The sequence below is a fragment of the Stylophora pistillata genome, chromosome 12, assembly GCF_964205215.1.
Source record: "Stylophora pistillata chromosome 12, jaStyPist1.2, whole genome shotgun sequence".
Taxonomy (NCBI): Eukaryota; Metazoa; Cnidaria; class Anthozoa; order Scleractinia; family Pocilloporidae; genus Stylophora; species Stylophora pistillata.
The window spans coordinates 6104287-6119439 of NC_142530.1; the positions used below are offsets into that span (position 1 = coordinate 6104287).

Here is a 15153-nt window from a genome sequence, read left to right on the forward strand (position 1 = left end):
ATATTTTTATAGAGCTTCTGGCATAAATTTCAGCAGATAAAGTAGCACTGGATATTTGTGTCGAATTAAGTTCAAAACTTGAATCGGATCCTATCCCATTACTAAGGTTACTTCATTTTTCCACAACAAGAGGGAAACCAGAAATTAAAACCATGAAAGATGTACATTTTGATAAATAAAAATTAAATGCTGAAACTTCATATTCATTATGCAAGGAATATTTCATCATATTTTGCTGTTTTAGACTTTTTTTCCCTTCAAGCAGACGCATAGCTGCTTGAACTTGGGCTTTCTCTATCGCACATCTGGAGTTATCTTTAGGAGACTGCCCTATTGCCATTTGTGCTGTCGTTACGCAAGTTTGTCATTTCCAATCATGGATAAGTCTACTTGTTTTTATTTTTGCCTGCTAGAGTGTAATGAATGTTATGGTACTAGACAATAATGAAAAAAATATAATAGGAGTAGGTTCCTACAGATGCCAGAGGTTGAAATTGAAGGGCTTTTCAATGACTTTGCCAAGTTTTAGATAAATTGAAGGACCTTTTTTGGAAAGGTTTGCATAAGAAATTTTAAAATTATTTAACATTATTTCTCAGCTTTTCTATTAAAGTACTGCAATTTTTTACTCGAAAATTGCTAAAGAAAAAGCGTTGCAAAAATCAAGCTCTAGTCCTCAAATTCAAGTACTTTCAAGACCTTGAATTTGTTATTTTTGAATTCAAGCATCTTCGAATACTTTCAAGGCTTTTATGAACTATGAGTAGGTAATGTACTTGCCTTTAACTGCAACGAGAAGGGAATTTTTACCTATTATTGATATCGAGTCAAAGTTTGTTGCAAAATGTTCACCCAAGGGGAGTTTTCACAAATCAGTTGATTGAAGCAATATTACTTTTCAATAGTTCATATTGTTTTTAATAGAAAAATATCTGAATATTGAATATCATTGATGGCCACAACAAGAGAAGTAGTACTAATTACAGTTTTAGTATATTCAATTAGAGGGATTTGACTTTCATTAGATACCAAGAGGCAATACACCTATTTTGACCTTTTTGTGGGTTAAAAATACATGTCATACAAAAAACTGAAAACCTTTTATGAAAACCCTGTGCATTCTTTATTATTTCTTACAAGATTTTCAAGAACTGATTTGCTATTAACTGAATCAGACATTTTTCCTTCACTGTAATCACTTTTAGGATCTAAACTTATTTAATTTAATTCAGATGGTTCTCTTTATCTCCCTATTTTTTCCCATGCTACCATAACTATTTTGCATAAGTCAGCCAGTATATTTTGATGATTTTTATTAATATTCAAGATTAATTTATTTAACACATGATAAATATCATTGGTTTGCATTTCTGTGAATTCCCATCCCAGTCATCAACTGTTGAAGAGAAACAAATACAAAAAGTTAGGTGTGAATTTTGAGTGAAAGTCAATTTAAGATGACAGGCATGGGTAAAAGGTAGATGAAACACTCTTCAACTAAAAAAGGCCTTCTAGATGGATGATTTGACTTCCAAGAGACAAGAAGGAACTCTAGGCCAAAAATGATAAATAAGGTAAACCCAGAAATTGCAGTGATTATGACCATGGCAAGGAAGAGAATTAAAAAAAAAAGGAAAGGTAGTTATGAACTAAATTAAGTACCAGAAATCAACTAAGTTGTAAGAGAAAGGGTTGACAACTTGGCATTTAGTATTCTGGTTATTTTTATTTTTTTTGGAGGAAAGGTGGGGCATGTTACTTTAAGATTCCACAATAAGATTTACATAATTCACACCTACCACCCCTATTCATTCACAGCTTCATTGTTACAATGTAAACATCCATCACTTGCCATTAGACAGTTGTACTGGGGAAAAAAAAGAGGAAAAAACAAGTGGGAGTATGTCTTTCTAATGACAGAGAGACATACTCCCACTACAACTAACCCTATTTCAGAAATGTTGGCTGAAATAATTTTTATTACCAAATATTTTTATACCAAACATCTCAGCAAGTCAACCAGACTCGTTCTCAGCGAGCTAACTAGACTTATTCTCAGCGAGCCAACCAGAATTATTCTCAGCGAGCCAACCAGACTTATTCTCAGCAAAAAAAAAAGCCAAAGTTATCTCGGGCGTATCCTTCGGAAAGCCCCAGTAATTTATGAGGAGTGTATTCACAGGATATATGATCTAAAAGTACATGATCATTTCTTTCTTAAAATGAATTTTTTCGTCATAAACTATCTTTTATCTCAGGGATCTCATCAAAATAAACGCAAATCAAAATGACAAATCTAATTCGCTATGAAAAAATGTTCTGACATGTTTATGTTTAGGAAACTTTTCTAGATTATTACAGAGATGAGATTGCTTCGGTAAGGATATTATTAGCAAGAGATCTTTGATTTATAAAATGATTGTTTGTGAATTTTTAACAAACAGATAACGAGGTTAATAATTATGCACTTAGCAGCTGCCATCCTGGGGGTCGACCCTGGGGTCATACGGGGGAATAGACTTTTGTCTATTCACATGGGAAAACACCCACTGGATTTTTACCATTGCCGCCATCTTGAGAATAAGAGGTCCTTACCATGGGGACTGGTTGTTACCATTGATATCTTCAGATGTAAAAAAACTACTACTACTACTACTACTTTTTCCAGTTAGTCGCCGCCAAAAGCCACATAGGATGTTTTTAACTTTGAGCCCTGTATAGTAAACACAGGCTGAAGTAAGTTTTTGTTTGTGGCAAATAACATTCGTTTGGAGCATTACATTGTTTGAGTTAGTAGAGCATACTTCTTTGTCCCCAGGCGAGGGGCATTGGTAGCTTTATGTTGAACAATGTTATTGTTGGTTAGGGGGTTTAGGAAATGCCTTTGCAATGCCCAGGGGTTCCCCAGGGTCACCCTCTTCCCCACCCCCCCCCCCGGGAGGGCCGCTGGTAAGTGCATAATTACCATGATGACTAAAACAAAAATTTTTGTTATCAGTTGCATATAATTATAGCTCATTGATCTCTTTGCCTCTGGAAAATGTCAAATAATACCAAATATCTGGCCCGATTACAGTCTACTAATACATATTGGAAAACTTTATATCATTTATTCTCATCAAATTTGCAAAGATAACTTTTTGACAAGTATCAAAAGAAAAGTTAAGGCTATTTCAATATACAAGACATTACATGATAATTTTTGCACTTATTAATAACTTCATCTACACTTTAACTAGGTTTTTCGTTTCCTTCTTGCTGAGATTCATTATTTTTCTTCTTTCTTCTCTTTCAGGTCTTCTTTTTCTTCATTTCTGGTTCTATGAGGATAGTAAGAAGAAATTGTTGTCGTCAGTTGTTTATAGGTTTTTCGTCATGCGGGATTGGCCTGAATTTCCCATTTTGGAATGCTTTGAGCAAATTAGAAAACTGGAGAAATTCTTCAGCCATGAAACTTAATGAATTTTGTTTGTTAAATCTTACCCTCACTTAAAGTCTTCCTCTCCTCAATGTCGTGTCTTTGCTCTCCCAAGTCCTTGTCATCTTTAAAGTTAAAGAGAAAGGCCTTGATTTTTTTTCATCTTGCAGTTCGCAGTTAAATTTGTATTATGCATGAGTATATAAAAATATAACTTTATAAAGGTGATTTCTTGTTACTTTATTTAAAGTTTGCTATCTTTAGAAGTACAGAAACAAATAGGAACTTCAGCTTCATTTTTTCATTTTTAATTTTTTTAAAATTCTGTAAAGAGAATTCTCTACTTACCAGGAATAGCTGAATCAAGTGATTTATCAGAATCAAACTTGCCATAGAAAGACACCTGAAATCTACTAGAGTTTTGAAAGATAAGTAAAATTAATAAGATGGATTTTTAAAAAGAAAAAAAAAAAACTAAGGGACCAAATGATCTGTTTTCATTATTCTCACCTCATCATCTTTTCCAAATATTTCATTTGCTTCATCTTTTTTTCTGTGAAGTAAAATTGACATAAACTATTTTTTTTTAATTTAGCTGTTACTACATGGCCTTTTCAAGATCCTTTTTACATGTTACTTACCCTTGTTATCAGGCACAATTTTTCTGATTGGATGAGATTATCAGTGGGTAGTTTTGTATCAGAAAAAAAACCAGATTCAAGTTGATGTAATGTAAAATAGTCTTGGGAAGTCTCTTGACCCACCCAGTCATACACCTCCTGTAAATAAATTGATGAGAGAGAATGTAAGCATGTTGATGCTTAATTATTAAAGGCCATGCACTACAGTTGTATAGTGTGCAGGCATATCTATTTAACAGAGCAGGCTTATATGAGATGTTCGAAACTTCGAGCTAATAAACCAACAAAGCTACATTGGAGTTGGCCTCTTGACCATCACTTTTCTGCTTATATATATATATATATATATATATATATTTAACAATTATTCCACGCGTGCGCATTGGATATGAGATGATAGATAGCCAACGGGGCGCGTAGTGCCGAGTTGGCTATAATCGTCTCATATCCAACAAGCGCGAGTGGAATAATTGTTTTATTACAAACCTTAAATCAAATTATCAAATTTCATTAAATTGTTAGCTCCCTTTTAATTTTAAGCTGACACGTGCTAACCATATTTGTAGATTATGGTATATTGGCTGATATACCATAATGGCTAAGCCAATAAAAGGTCTTGAATTGCATTATCCAATGATCAAGTTTTTAATAAATATTATATATATCATTTCCAAATTGAGCACTCTATCTAGGATGAGTCATTGCTGCTGCAATTGCGCATGCTCGCTAGTTTACTCTAGTTTGAACACTCTGGCATGGCTTAGACGATAACACAAAGGTTGGGTCGTTTGGGGTGACCATCTCGGTTCTCCCCCATCCTAGCATCAGCACTGCACTGATGAGGCCCAGAAGGCCGAAACAGTACTTTCTGCAGTTAGTTATATATATATATATATATATATATATATATATATATATATATATATATGCCATATGGTACTTTATACTTTAATCTATTTTATTTGTAATGACTTATCATTCAACTGTTTCAGAACTCACCTGATATGTTCCTTTGGTAAAAAATTTCTTGTTATCTCCCTGTCATCTTCATGGAGAACCTTAATCCGGAAACATTCCCCAGCAGGTTCTTGGGTGAGACATTTTTTTCTCATGGCTGTTACCTGATATCAAAGTAATGGTATTTATCAGGTCTTTGATATATTGTCAAAAGTCAATCACCCAAAGCATGCAGCATTATACAGCTTACCACAAATTAAATTTCTTATTCAAAGGTCTTCCTTAATTTGGTTGCAATTGTTCAAGGCATTAAATTCCCGCTCTTTTTACTTTGGCAACATAAGTTATGACCACCAGATGAAGAAAAAAACTAAAAACACAAGAAAACCAAGAGTAGGGAGGTTTTTCTGAACAATCATTGACCATGAAGTTAATTTGCATTCCTTTTTGCAGAAATTTGAACTGCAACAATTATACTAGCTACGCAACTCCCTTTCCACCATGGTTATGTTATGTTTTCACCAGTTATTGCAGCACATGAAACTCATAGAACATGATTTTGCACATCGGGGATTTATATTATTTGTTAGTACTTTGATGAAAGGTTCCAGAAACAATAATTATTTTGGTTTAATTTGTAGTTTAAAGAATTTACTTACTCTTTTCGCTTTCTCTAGTGACGAGGAGCCTTCTGCTCTTTCGATCCCTTGGATGCTTGTCCGACTTTTCTGCTACTTGACTTTTTAAATGAAATGTTTACAAATTTTGTTAACCTTTTAACAATAGTTGAATATCATGAGTTCAATCAGCTCTAAGAATTTTGTTGATCCAATTTGATACAAGAACAGTTTCAGATTTTTGTAAAGGTAATCACATGACTTTGAGTGCAATTTGGAATAAATAAGCACGAGTAGATTTTTTCAAAGACTAACAAAATTGCATGAGCCCGTAGGGCGAGTGCAGTTTGTGGTCTTTGAAAAAATTTACAAGTGCTTATTTATTCCAAATTGCATGAGAAAATCATGTGATTATCTATTAATAATATACGTGAAAAAATACGAGGTAGCTTCTCATAACTACGCAGAAGAAAGTGCGCGCATCATGTGCAAAAATAATTTATTCAAACTCTGCAAGTGACATTGACCTTGACATTGACCTTGACATTGACATTAACCAATGATTCTGACCAATCAGAATGTCTGGTTTGTTTCTTTCTTTGCACTGAATTAGCCCTCTTCTGCACTGAATTAACTCTCTTCTGCACTGAATTAACTGAAAACTGCATTCATCTTAACCAATCAGAACCGAGAAATTTTTTCATGTATATTATTATAGCTAAAATTAATTTTGTGGAAAAAATTCATTAATGAAGGAAATCTTTCTTATGGTTTTCTTTATGCCTTCTTGTGCATTTTATGCTATTGTTTTCCAAAGAAATGTGATATTTGCTTTAGATTTTATTTTATCATGGATGGCCAGACTCTATGCATGAAAGATGACGACATTTTTGCCTTGTTTGTATGATACATGAAAAGGCAGTATTTGTACATGAAATTTATCCTTTTCTCAATATTTTCTCTAATGTGACTAATGTCTGCATCCAAAATATTTATAACTAATTGAAAAAATAGATATTCTCCAATGGTTTACTCACAATCTCTTGTAGAAGTAGATGAGAAATGTTCACATAAGTGACAAATTGTATGTTCCATTTGATCATCACTTACATCTTTCAGGGATTCTCCTAGGTGTAACAAAATGTCTGATGCTCATTGTAAAACTATAAGTTTAAAAACTGGGTAACCAGTTCAATATTAATTCAATAAGTAAAACCAAACACTGTTAACAGCTATTGGGACAACTTTAGGAGACATTTTTAAGGTAGCAATCTTTCAAATGTTACACTTTTCATTTTTAAGTTATATCAATCTCCTCAAAAACCAATTCACTCCACAGAGTAGATCAGTATGAGCCATTTTTTTGCAATGACGCACATCAGGAAGGAAAAAATATAGATTGAGACTCTACAACAGCCTTAATTCAGAAATACATTAATTTTTTTATTAACTTCTAAACTCCCAGTTAATTAGCATGTAAATTCTTAAACTTAAGTGGCAAATTCCTGTAACTGATTTACAAAGAAATGTGTATCAGCTAGAGGAGAGATTTAACAGTCAGATCTAGGGAGTTAAAGGGTTAAGAGGGTTTGATAATTGTCATTGATTGGCAAAATTTTTCAACTTACCTGAAAAGCAAACATTTAGACTGGGGTTATTTTCTTTTGGAATAAGGATCATCAACTCACTAAATGGACCTCTTCTTCCAAATGTGGTCCTTACTGCAGATGGAAAATAGTCAAATATTTTAATGGCTTTGAATGTTATGTTTTGATTTGGGGAAGCTATGTGTTTAAAATTTTGTCAGTGTTCTGTTGAAAGGAGAATTGCTCTTTATTCTTAATTTTGTTATTAGATAGACAGGTTCTAGACATCAACATTATGAACATTGGTTTTACCCACAAATGTTAATTGTGTAGTTGTAAACCTATTAAATTATATTAAACCTAATTCTCGCAGCATATGCATGATATTACTATAATTAGATTAGGTATTGGTATATATTTTAATAAACAATATTACTACCTTGCCTTCCTTGGCATTTAGTATTCTGGTTATTTAAATTTTTTTTTTTGGGGGGGGGGGAGGAAAGGTGGGGCATGTTACTTTAAAATTCCACAATAAGATTTTAATCATTCACACCTACCACCTCTATTCATTCACAGCTTCATTGTTACAATGTAAAGATCCATAACTTGACATTAGATAGTTGTACTGGGGAAAAAAAGAAGAAAAAAACAAGTGGGAGTATGTCTTTCTAATGACAGAAAGACATACTCCCACTACAACTAACCCTATTTGAGAAATTTTGGCTGAAATAATTTTTTATTATAGCAATACCAAACATCTCAGTGAGTCAACCAGACTCGTTCTCAGCGAGCCAACTAGACTTATTCTCAGCGAGCCAACCAGAATTATTCTCAGCGAGCCAACCAGAATTATTCTCAGTGAGCCAACCAGACTTATTCTCAGCGAGCCAACCAGACTTATTCTCAGCGAGCCAACCAGACTTATTCTCAGCGAGCCAACCAGAATTATTCTCAGTGAGCCAACCAGACTTATTCTCAGCGAGCCAACCAGAATTATTCTCAGCGAGCCAACCAGACTTATTCTCAGCGAGCCAACCAGACTTATTCTCAGCGAGCCAACCAGAATTATTCTCAGCGAGCCAACCAGACTTATTCTCAGCGAGCCAACCAGAATTATTCTCAGCAAGCCAACCAGACTTATTCTCAGCGAGCCAACCAGACTTATTCCCAGCGAGCCAACCAGAATTATTCTCAGCGAGCCAACCAGACTTGATCTCAGCGAGCCAACCAGACTTGTTCTCAGCGAGCCAACCAGAATTATTCTCAGCGAGTCAACCAGACTTCTTCTCAATGAGCCAGACTTACAAAGTCCAGTATCCACAGCAAGTCAAAGCCCAGTATCATCAGCGAGTCATAGACCAGTATCCTCAGCGAGTCAAAGTCCAGTATCCTCAGCGAGTCAAAGACCAGTATCCTCAGCGAGTCAAAGCCCAGTATCCTCAGCCAGTCAAAGACCAGTATCCTCAGCGAGTCAAAGTCCAGTATCCTCAGCGAGTCAAAGTCCAGTATCCTCAGCAAGTCAAAGACCAGTATCCTCAGCGAGTCAAAGACCAGTATCCTCAGCGAGTCAAAGCCCAGTAACCTCAGCGAGTCAAAGACCAGTATCCTCAGCGAGTCAAAGACCAGTATCCTCAGCGAGTCAAAGGCCAGTATCCTCAGCGAGTCAAAGACCAGTATCCTCAGCGAGTCAAAGACCAGTATCCTCAGCGAGTCAAAGACCAGTATCCTCAGCGAGTCAAAGACCAGTATCCTCAGCAAGTCTAAGAGCAATATCCTAAACAAGCTCAAAAGAAAGCATTTAATTTGGGGCCAGCCAAGGTATATAGATCCTCTACAGGTGATAGCTTTAGATTTGCAGCAAATTTAATTCCAATAAAAACTATGAGTCTTAGTATTATAAGCAAGTTGAACTATAGATAAAAAATAGGGGACAATCATACAAACCTTTGAAATAAAGCTCCAGGGGAATTGTCCGAATTTCTGCAAAAGAACGAATATGTTAGCCAAGTCACTGGTACCACTAAATAAGGAAAAAATCTATATGAGAGTGAAAAGGAACCATCGAGTGCTGTACAATTTTTTAAATATCACCCTGAACTTTGATCAAGTGGAAACTATTTCAAGAAGTTGCTTCTGTTTGCTTTACTTGCCTTTCATAAAAAAAAATAGCTGTTGATAATTGGTGCATAAATACTCCTTTTCTGAATTTTAACCTTGATTTCAATGTTTCCGATCAGCGGAGAGAGTGATCTCAGGATAAACAATGCTCTTCCTATTTTAAAATTTATAAATGAACTCTTAACATATTTCCAAGGTTGTGATAATTCCACTATCTAATTGACTTGGCAATTACCTGGTTTTTGAAAGTAGTGCATTTTTTACTAAGCCAAATCATCTCCCAACTCTCCTAGGCTGGTGTGTTAAATTGAAAATCCTCTCCCACAAGCCTAATATTCAAGCTCTTTTCCTTTATAACTTGGTTATGCAATATGGTTAAATTACTACAGATTGCTAGAATTTCTGTTCCTTTTCTCCTGAGCGAATAAATACGAAATGGAAAGTACAGAAACATATCTGCCTTCAGAGCTGTTTCAATTCTTCATAATGCATGACATAAATGAATGAAAATCCATCAAAATCATAACCTCCACGCATCATGGCTAATGTGGCATTACATTTCTATTTTTCTTTCCTTTTACTTCATCGGGTAATTTCTCTTTCAAATGGCTCTAACCAAATGATAAAGTTCAGTGGTTGAGATTCTGAACTTGCATCCATTGTTTGGACCTCACAATGAATTACAATAATTTATATACAATATTTGGCAAATGAAAAGGTCAACTTTTGGTTTCACCGAGGAACAGCATACGTAGATCACTGTACTTAATTCTCACGTTGAAAAAAATTAAGGGGCCACCCTTACACTCGTTTTTCAAGTGAATAACCTTTTCACAGGGTCAAAACATTGAGCCCTACTGACTAAGATTTACCTAATATTATGGAAATAACAAGAAAAGACCTTGAACCTGTTAGGAGCTTTCTTTTTAAATTGTTTATTGAATAAGAAATGTGGAGACAAATAATAACGCAAACAATGCATAATGATAGTTGCTTGGTCACGCCAGTTACTTATTGAAATTAGTTTTAATTTTTAATCCAAAAAAAAGGTAATCTTCGGAACGAACCAACATGACAGAGTTAAAAATCGATCTTTTGATGTACTTGGTTAAAGTAGTTGATTAGCTTCTTCGTGTCCTATAAAAATTCGGCGTTTTAACTGCGCCAGACTCCAAATCAAAGTAAATTAAGAACGTATCTTCGTTTGCAAGCGAACTCAGTTCAAGGTCAGATCATGGGTCATCTTTACTTTCGGAACGTAGTGACAGATTTCACAGGGAACTTTATAAAGAAAAATTTCCCAAATCCTTATAGGAGCTGCGTTCGTTTTTGGATCCATCTCAAACCTCCAGTAAACAAGCCTGATTGCAAATAGTTATTGAATAATGGGAGCAACTTCAGAATACCCGGCCACTCACGCCCTTTATAAATCGAGTGCTCCCGTGGTCCGCAGTCCGAAGTCGGCTAACAAATAAAATGTACTTGCTAAGATAAAGGATGAAGTGGTACCGCTGTCCGCCCTGCCGAAGTCGATAAATAAGTAGTAAACTAATTTATGAAGTCAAGTGATAACGCGGTCCGCACTACTGAAGCGGATAAATAAGTAGTAAAGTAATATGTAAACTCAAGTGCTACCGCGGTCCACACTCCCGCAGTGGATGAATAAGTATTAAACTAATTTTTAAACTGAAGTGCTACCGCGGTCCGCAGTACCGAAGTGGATGAATATGTATGAAATGAAACTTTAAAATGAAGTGCTACTGCTATCCGCACTACTGAAGTAGATGAATATGCAGTAATGTAATTTTTAAACTCAAGTGCTACCGCGGTCCGCACTCCCGCCGTGGATGAATAAGTATTAAACTAGGTGTTCAAATGAACTGCTACCGCGGTCCGTAGTACCGCAGTCCTTGAATAAGTAATAAAGTGAGCTCTAAACTAAATTGCCATACGCTAAAACCCTATAAAGAAATACGTTAAAAGCCTAAAACCTAACCCTAACCCAAAACCCTAACCCGAGGGTTATGAGTATTTCAAAATATCCTGAAATAAAGCATTGTAATAACTATGTGGAAGCTTAAAAGATGTGAAATACAAGAAAATTAGCCAATAGAGGTTTCCCGCTGACGTCACGTATGCCGTAGCAACCATGTTGGCTACCATCTTGAAGGTCAGGTCTTCCAATGTTAACAAGCGATTCTGACAATGTCTGCGAAAAAAACTTACGTTTCAACGCTCGATCCGCTCGATAAAGAGAAATATTTGCAAAAAATAGCTTGTATAGACAACATTGATCCGTTTGAGATCGCAAATAAGGAATGATCGTCAAATGTTAGCGATTTTCCACCGATAACTTACGTGGACCTCGTGAACCATCTAGTCCTAAATTCACTGGACGAAAAAATTAGGATGTATATGAAGACAGTTTAAAAAGAATTTCGTCTCTTTAGATTTTGCAAACGAAATTTTAGGCCTTGAATTCTAGCCAAAAGGTACTTTGTATTGCTTCCCAATAATGCTAGCTGAGTGGCTGCAAATCCTTTAGAAGATCAATTGTAAGTTTAAAGCGCTTTGACAACCTACAATCCAAAAATGTTTGATGGTTTTACTCCCTCGAAAAGGGTATATTTTCAACTGAACTGGGTTTCCTTGATACAGCGACGTTAACGTTAATAGTAATTTTTCTCATTGCTTTACCACATGGTTGGCTCTTGAAACAATGATTTCTTTTGTTCAAAGGTTGGAAAAATTTGATGGAACATCAAAAGAAATTTGATATTAATGTTTGTAGACCAGATACATCACTATAAGTGATGAGCCAGCTCTAGGAAATCACTCGGGTGTAATAATACACTGATGGGTAGACCCTTAATATACCAGGTCTATAAGGAAACATTTGGTTACACAACAACCCAAAATGACCCACCAAGAGGTTCAGGGAAAAAATCCTTGCCAAAATGAATTGCCAACCCCTTCCCCAAAGAACAAAATAGTTGGACCCTTACAGTAATTACCTAGAAAAATAGGGCTACACTGCATTCATGTGTGTCACATTAAGAGCAGCCCCTTTGCAACAGCTGAAGGAGCACTTCTAGTAGGTTTTTTTTGTATTTTTTATTTTTGGCAGTCTGTGTGTTGCCTCTAAGAAAACACTGGGTTACATCACCATTTGCTGGTGCCCAAATTACACAGTCCCTAAAAAATAGAAGTCACACTCATCAATACTGCTCCAAATAACAATAATAGTTAATTCACTCCCAATAATTAAATTTTATAGTAAAGTACACAATCAGTGCATTGATATTTATGGGAAATGCATGGAAACACAACCCCAAATAGAAAACAAAACAAAACAGGTGATATTCTGGTACAAAAATATCTGCCCCTGAAAATGAAATAAACCAGACACAAGAGTGGCAGGGCTCACTCCCTGCCAAAGCAATATAAATTTGTAATTCCAATATGCATTGACTTGTATACAAGTCCCCACGACACTGCAATGCAATGTGCTTCCATGGGTATATGCTCCAATTAACCAGTAATTTCAAGGTTTATCAATCTCAATTAACCTTAAAAGTCAAACTTATTCCAGTGAAAAAGTTTGCATGCAAACTAGTCTGGTTTCCCATACTAGAAAGTTCAATTTCGGGAAAGCCGCAAATGAAACATTACTCACTTCCGAACACCAGAGAAGCACTGAGTGGCAAGATGTGCCATTTTGCCAGCTGCCAACCTTCGATGTGCCATCGAGAAAGTTTTAAGTGCTTCAATGGGTATGCTCTGATGAACTGGTAATTTCAATGTTCACATCTATCTCAAACAACCTTAAAAGTCAAACTTACTCCAGAGAAACAGTTTGCATGTAAACTATTCTGGTTTACAATACCAGAAACTACAATTTCAGGAAAGCCACAAATGAAACATTACTCACTTTGAACAACAGATAAGTCCTGATTGGCAAGACTTAACATTGAGAAAGCCTTCAGTGCTTAATAAGGACTACTTAGGATTTCGATTTGAGTCTTTTAGAGAAAAGATCGAGCGCTTTTTCTCCTTGATGGACTATAACACTTGGGAAACAATAATATCCCTTCTTGTCGCGATTTGAGCGGTTGAAACAACCGACAACAGAGCAAAAATTGTCCATCTTTACTTCAGCCCTTCGGTTCGTCTTCTGTTTTCCGCGAGAAGTTGACCTTCAAGATGGCCGTGAATGCGTTGCTATGGAAACGCGACGTCATGCGGGAAACCTCTATCGACTGCGGGACTACGGTAGCAAGGAAGAACAAGATGAACACCAACTCGTATGATGCAAGCGGAATATTTTGTGATGTTTAATATCGTCGGCATCCGTTCGTATCGAGAGACGAACCTCAACACTTACTACGACGTTTAATATAATGCAGATATTAGGTAAAGGATATGCAAGCGGTATATTTTGTGATGTTTAATATCGTCGGCATCCGTTCGTATCGAGAGACGAACATCAATACTAACTACGATGTTTAATATAATGCAGATATTAGGTAAAGTATGTAGACTGCGGTACTGCGGTAGCAGGATTTGATGAATGATTTTTCAGTGGCCGGGAATTCTGAAGTTTAGCCGAATAATGAAACGCTGGGGCCAAATTTATGCAAGCATGGAATTGTTTCGCGTAATTCCGCTCAAAACCTCTTTGGCTATTGGACAGGAGGGTAATCAAAACCCTTGCTTGGCATTTATGATACTGCAATAAGAATACGTGGCACTAGCTTACTTGTAACATAAGTTGAACGGTGAACTTATAAAATTCAGCTGAATTTAGTCACGTACTTACCCGACTCTCGACTCTTGCCTTGTAAACAACGTAGCAACCGGTAGCATTTCAAAAGCATAGATGTGTCATCATGTAACAGAAATGGATTGTTTATGCGATGTATTCCACTACATTCTCGTTAAGCAACTTCTAAAACAACTGCCATTCTCGACACACGCCTACCATTGTGGCTGTAGCTGCTGGTTTCCTCTTTAAGCCATAACTAAGTCTAAGCTGTCACATCAAGTTGGAACACGCAGTGCTTGTTAAAAATTAAAAACACATCGAAGGGAGAAAAAGATAAGGCTGAAGGCGTGCACGAAGCCGGTAAATCTAAGATGTAAAATCACGACCTTGATGGCAAAGTAAACATTTGAATGACATTGCGGTTGATTCGTTTTAAGACAAAGGCTCTATTCTCCTCAAGGACCTTTGCCGGCGTGGGATAGTTCAATCCCGAGCCAAGGGGCATCTTGGCGTTTGTCAGCGGTATCACCTCAGGGAGGATGGGTTACCATAAGCGCACAGCCTCAAATAAGCGCCCACCCTGAAAGCCCAAAAATTAAGGTTACCTCCTACCTTCGCGGATGTCCTTCGGGAGAAAATTCGTACGCGCGCTAGTTGGAAGAAAATCCTAACAAACTAGACATCAAAACAAAGGTTAATAAATGCAATTTACGATAAAAATATAATTTCGGCGATTTTTTCATTTAGGAAGTGTCAGGAGCCAGAAAGGCGTGAAACGACCGAGTGTTCTTCTATCGAATTTATCGGGTATCGGATCCCGCGGCACGAGAAAAATGGCTGCCTAGTCTCATTCACAAGGCATCAATCAACAAAGGTGTGTCAGGCTTTTCCGATATTCTGATTGGTTGTCTGGATATTCGCATCTAAAGTTAGGGTAGCGAAAAATATGCGAAGCGTTTTGCGTAAATGGACACCACGTAAAAAATATTTAAAAGTTCAAAATTTCCTGACACACTTTTGTTAGTCATCATCACGGGAATGTTTTCGC

The 15153-nt window shown here is 36.3% G+C and overlaps 2 long non-coding RNA genes across 20 annotated transcripts in view; both read right to left on the minus strand.

Moving 5' to 3' along the window:
• LOC148718543 (uncharacterized) overlaps positions 1-14642 on the minus strand; it is a 116135-nt gene extending 101493 nt beyond the window's left edge. For 2 of the 19 annotated variants that reach the window (XR_015993699.1, XR_015993698.1), the window contains exons 1-8: positions 14160-14634; positions 9167-9202; positions 7780-7847; positions 7262-7354; positions 6671-6760; positions 5676-5755; positions 5059-5180; positions 3929-3971 (exon numbers count right to left, since the gene is read on the minus strand). This is a non-coding gene — a long non-coding RNA (uncharacterized LOC148718543). Of the gene's footprint in view, positions 1-1296; positions 1397-1799; positions 2714-3766; positions 3832-3928; positions 3972-4059; positions 4198-5058; positions 5181-5675; positions 5756-6102; positions 6296-6670; positions 6779-7261; positions 7355-7775; positions 7848-9166; positions 9203-14159 lie in introns of those variants that run through there. The other 17 variants (XR_015993701.1, XR_015993697.1, XR_015993689.1 and 14 more) reach the window with 15 other exon arrangements.
• Positions 3089-3695, minus strand: LOC148718550 (uncharacterized). Its single transcript, XR_015993714.1, has 2 exons — positions 3484-3695; positions 3089-3320 (listed from the first exon to the last, which is right to left on the minus strand). It is a non-coding gene; the product is annotated as an uncharacterized LOC148718550 (long non-coding RNA).
• Positions 14643-15153: the final 511 nt, after the last annotated feature.